The sequence below is a fragment of the Bos indicus genome, chromosome 14, assembly GCF_029378745.1.
Source record: "Bos indicus isolate NIAB-ARS_2022 breed Sahiwal x Tharparkar chromosome 14, NIAB-ARS_B.indTharparkar_mat_pri_1.0, whole genome shotgun sequence".
Taxonomy (NCBI): domain Eukaryota; kingdom Metazoa; phylum Chordata; class Mammalia; order Artiodactyla; family Bovidae; genus Bos; species Bos indicus.
This window is the reverse complement of record NC_091773.1, coordinates 44,710,385-44,715,634: the sequence shown is the minus strand read 5'-3', so window position 1 is coordinate 44,715,634 and position 5,250 is coordinate 44,710,385. Positions and strand designations below refer to the sequence as shown.

Here is a 5,250-nt window from a genome sequence, read left to right as displayed (position 1 = left end):
TAAGTGCAAGGGATTAGAATGAGATCTTCCAGTCACACTGATTTAAACCTAAGTGCAGTCTGACAATGGATTCTATTCTTGCACTCAAAATTCAGACAATGTGTTTAAAAATCAAATAAAAATAGTGTTTAGAATCATATAGTCATTACCATGCGTGATCCACATCAGACATGGTTTTCCTTTCCATAGATAATCAAGAGTTGGACATGTATTCTATTTATCAAGAGTTGGACATGTATTCTATTTTTGACCATATTTCTGATCCAGTTAAGTTGGTCATAATAGAGGAAAATTCAATTAATGCTTTTCAAGGCTTAGCCCTTTTTCTTTAATGGATTATCAATGCTTGGGTAACAGCTGAATGAGGAAGGGGCCTTAGATACTACTGTCCTAATGAGAGGAAGGAAATACATTCTATCAAATGTTCAGATGTACCTATTCTTAGGTTTTATTCTAACTAATTCAGTAACATTAAAAATTAATCTTTTCCACTCTTTAGAAAAGTGAAAATTTTAGATGGGAGATTAGAGAAAAAATTTATGTACGTATTTAATTATTTATGTCTATAAATGCTCCTACAGTTATAAATCAGTGCGCACAGAGCTTGGTGCTTTGTGATAGTGAAGAAGAGGTTTTGGAAATCTGCATGGGGTGCTGTAAAGCATAGGTATTACCCAACATCTTTATGGTAAGCAGTTTCCTAGGGCAAAGGGAAGCCATTCTTCTAAGGGTGGGTACTGTATTTCACAGATTTTTGCTACAGCCAGTTTCATAATTTATTGCACCAGCTTTGTTCCTAACACACCAAATATTTCCCACCCTCCTTGCTAAGCAACCCCCACAGACTGAGAAAGAAATAATCAAGGGACATATGTCTCTTCTTTGATTTCATCTGCTCCTCACCTGCCTGCTTCCCCAGCTCACCTCCTTTCTGAAGACCACTTACTACTGACACCTAACTACCAGTATCCTTTATGACCTCAGAAAGACCCCATGGCAAAGCAGAGGGCTCTCAGAAGTACAGACAGGTCTGAGAACCTAGAATATGGCCTTCACCTACTGAGCTTCAGGAAACCCCCATATACACCATGATCACAGCTTAACTCCCAGGGGTTCCATGATAGTATTTTATCCTTCTGAAAATCTTTTCAGGATTTAAGTGAATTTCTCACAGGTAAGTAAAGAAATTGACATTTGGGTAACCAACTGGGGACTAGAAACCAGAAGTAGGTTTGGATTAGGAAGATTCCAGCTACTGACAGGAGCCAAACTGAAATCTCAACTGTTCTAAGAAAATGATGAAAAAAGAAAGGTCATCTAGATGAATGATTTGTGAGCATGAAGTAGGTGCTCTCTTTATTGGCACACAGACACTTGTATCATGCTTTCTCTTTCTCTCTTCCTCCACTTTCCTCTTTAGGAGTGAAGACTGAGGAGGAAAAGGCAGAGATCAAGTGGCGAAGGGGCAGAGTCTGGGACTCCACACGAAAATGCTAAGGTTTCAGGTCTCCAGCAGTCAACTTCCTGTGTTTCAGTCATCTTACCTCCCAACATACTTCTCTTATTTTCTATAAGGCTGAATGAACTGGAACACTCTCTGGAGGAGCTTTGCTTATTTCACAGATTCTCTCTATTAACAGAAAACCACTTCATCATCATCAAAGAAAGAAGTCACCAAATGATTATGCTATGATTCTTCTTAATTTAAATGTTGTCAGTTTCTAGCAGGTATTGCAACACCTCCTCCAGTTGCCTCCCTGGATTTCATCTGCTTTCTTTGTAGTAGTTGCTGTTGTTCATCAGACCACAGGAAGATCATCCTCCATATTCATGATCCAAAGAAAAAAATAACTGATGGCCTATTTATAGCTGACAATTGTTGCCCTGTAGAAGAATGAGGAGGGAGGGTTTCTTAGGCCAAGGCCCTGCATCCAAGCAGGAGAGGACGGTATGTCAGTGATTCCAAGGCGGCACTGCTCTATCTCTAATTACCCTGATTCATCAGCTGTTAATTCTGTCAGGAATTTTTGACAGAAAACCAACACATCAGAGACAAAACTGAAGGCATTAATTCTGGTCTTTTAAGCCTAAGAATATTAACATAGCAACCAATCTGATGGAGGGGATCAGGCTGAGGGGGAGGGGATGACACCACAGCTGCACAATTGCCTGTTGTAATCACTGCCGTTATCTTCTGTGCTTTATATTCAACAGTTCTCTGATAGTTCTCTGTGCTGATCACTGCACATTGATTTGGAGAAGAAGAAATGAGTTTCTGAACACATAAGGCCTTTCTGGTATACTTAGAACAATTCACTTCCCTTTTTTTCTTTTCTGATGCATTTTCTGACTTCAAAGATCACGTGACTCGCTTATTTTTAACTTTTTTTTTTAACATAATTTATCAGGCCGGACGTTGGATGGGGTAAAGCATGCAAAATAAAATTTAAATTGAATTAGAAATGAATTTTGTCTTAATAAGAGCCCCATTCAAAGTTCACATTTAAATGTTCTGAGATGGTGTGTGGGATATTTATGTGAATCATCCTACTCAGACATCTAAAAGGGACAGGAGGGCGGAGATTATGTTAAAAAGGCAGCACTTTGACTCCAACGTGAGGCTCTATAGCTGGAAGCCTCAATGTTCTCCAACAGGAAATTTCAGGTTGTCAGCAAGCGCTGCTGACTGTCACTCATACCCCCCTGGCATTTCTGTCCCTGGCTGCAGACACGGGAAATGTATGTTTTAATGAGGGTGACTGGGGTGCTCATTGTCCATGGAGAGGGCCCGAGAGCAAGGAGCACCTTGTCTCGAGGGCAGCGGCACATAGAGCCCAGCCCTCCGTCCAATATGACTGAGCTTAAAAAGAGCACCCTACGTGCTAAATTCTCTCCTCTGAGATGATGAAAGCTAGCTCGCATTGTTGAGTGCTAAGAGTACCAGGCATAACTTCAGACCCTTGACTTAAGAAGCTAATTTAGTCCTGAAACAACCCTGAGAGGTAGGTTTTAATATTAGCCCCATTTTAGAGATGCGGAACCTGAGGCTTAGGAAGATACAATTACTAACCCAAACTCCCTGGGCCAGAAAGAAGTGACAATGAGATTCTAACTTATGCTCCTAACCAGGCGTAACCATCGCTGCTCTGGACTCTTCCCCAGCTGTCTCCCAACATGCTGCCATTGTGCTGAGCAGGAGTTCGTGTCTCGAGAGATGACCCCAGGATCTGTTGTCAGACAACCTGCATCCACACACCTGCGCTGCCTCTTTCTAGAGCGTGTCCAGGGTGTGGGGCTGTTCCCCACCCCTTGCCAGTAGCATGGGGGAAATTAGAGTTATTGCAAAGGACTGCTGGAAGAATTAAATTCCTTTTCCAATTTGATAGTGGCTCAATTAATGGTTATTGAGTCTGATTCTTTAATTCTATGAAGAAAAATATATTTGTATATTTTATATAGCTTCTCATTACATAGCAATCAGATACCAGCTCAGAGTTCATCTCTCATTGTAACTTGATAAAGCCTCAGCTTATCTTTGAGAACATAATTCTCCACTTTATTCTTATCTGTACATGGAGAACCATACACTTGCCCAGGCATTGGTTCCACATTTAGAGCTCACTTTCTCAGTAAAACGTTCCCACACATGTCAGGAAGATGCAAGCACTTGGCTCAGAGCCCCACCAGAGGAACTCAGTGACATGTTATTGAACCGAATCTCAGGCTTGTCAGTGAACTCTGCCCAAGCTTGTATTTACACACACCCATTTCCTGACGTGACCTCTTTGACCACGCAGGGTTCCTGCTCTTGATTGTTTGCACCTCCTCCCAACTTGCAGCCCACAGAACTTCACTGTCCCCACCTCAAGAAGGAGAAGACGTTGCTAGCAGTGTTAGCTGGGGTGAGAAGATAAGTTGCACCGGGTGACAGAGAGACCAAGAGCCAAGGAGCAAGAGGAGATGCAGAATACAAGGATGACTTTGGCTTCCTGAAGATGATGAACTGGCTAAGATGGGATGGAGTGAGCGGTGCCCATGTGCTGTGAGATAGAGGGATCATGAGAATACTCCCAGCCTTTGTGCCAGCGGAAAGGTCTGCACAGAACTGTAGACCTCAGGACCTTTGCACAAGTTCTGTGGAAATCCCTTCACTGCAGGCTATGCAGCCAGTGTCTTCTCCCTAGGCGCCTTCTATGACTTCTTTATTGAAAGCAGTCATTATCACCCCCATGATATTGTGTCATCTTTGTAGCACCTTATCATGGTCTGAAACTAAAGTGTTTATTGAGTTACTTGTTTTCTGATTTGTCTTCCTCTTCTAGAGTCCAAACTTCTTACTACGGCCTTCCCAATGTCTAGAATGACTCAGTGCATATTTATACAATGAATGAGTTTTACCACTGACTTTTCATCCCCTTTAAAGCTATTAATTTCCTTTATTTTAGGAGATCTCCACTCAGATATCCCATTTTTATTTAAAACCAAGCCTCAAAATTGAGCTATAAATCCTCCTTTCAGTCACCAAAGAGCCAAGATACGTTCTGTCTCACAGCTTTTGCTTGTTGTTCCCTGCCTGCAACCTCCTCGCTGCTTTTCTTCCCACAGAAAATGCTCTGCTCTGAGGATGGTTGTCTTTGATTTTCATCAAATTCAATGCTATTTCTCAGAAAGAGCTTCCCTAATCACCATGATCAAAAAGTCTGTCATTATTTTCTGTCAGAACAACCTGGATTTTTTTCTTTTTCCATATTAGTTTCAGATGCACGACATAATGAATCGATATATGTATATATTGTGAAATGATCCCAGTAAGTCTAGTTAACAATCATTACAGTCTGGTTACAAATTTTTTGTAACAAAAGGTGCAAACTTCCAGTTATAAAATAAATAAATCCTGGGGATGTAATGTACAACATGATAATTATAGTTAATAATATTGTATTGGATATTTGAAAGTCTCTTAAAAGAATAGGTCTTAAAAGTTCTCATCACAAGAAAAAAATTGATTTCTTTTATTTTTGTTTTGTTTATCAATTGTTTATTTATTTGTTTGTTTATCTATGTCCCTTCCTGGGCTTCAAGTTTTACCAGGGCAGAAACTGTGAATATTTCATTTTATAATGCATGCTTAAAATATAGCACAATGCCTCGAACAGAGTGGGTACTAGGCCAATTGTTGAATGTATGAATAATCTTAAGTCTGTCCACTTTTGAATTAGAAGGCAAATCTTACTTCCAAATTTACTAATA

General features: G+C 40.5%; 1 long non-coding RNA gene across 1 annotated transcript; it reads left to right on the top strand.

The window, feature by feature from the left end:
• Positions 1-1,037: 1,037 nt before the first annotated feature.
• LOC139186815 (uncharacterized) lies at positions 1,038-3,349 on the top strand. Its single transcript, XR_011570421.1, has 3 exons — positions 1,038-1,174; positions 1,421-1,728; positions 3,130-3,349. It is a non-coding gene; the product is annotated as an uncharacterized lncRNA (long non-coding RNA).
• Positions 3,350-5,250: the final 1,901 nt, after the last annotated feature.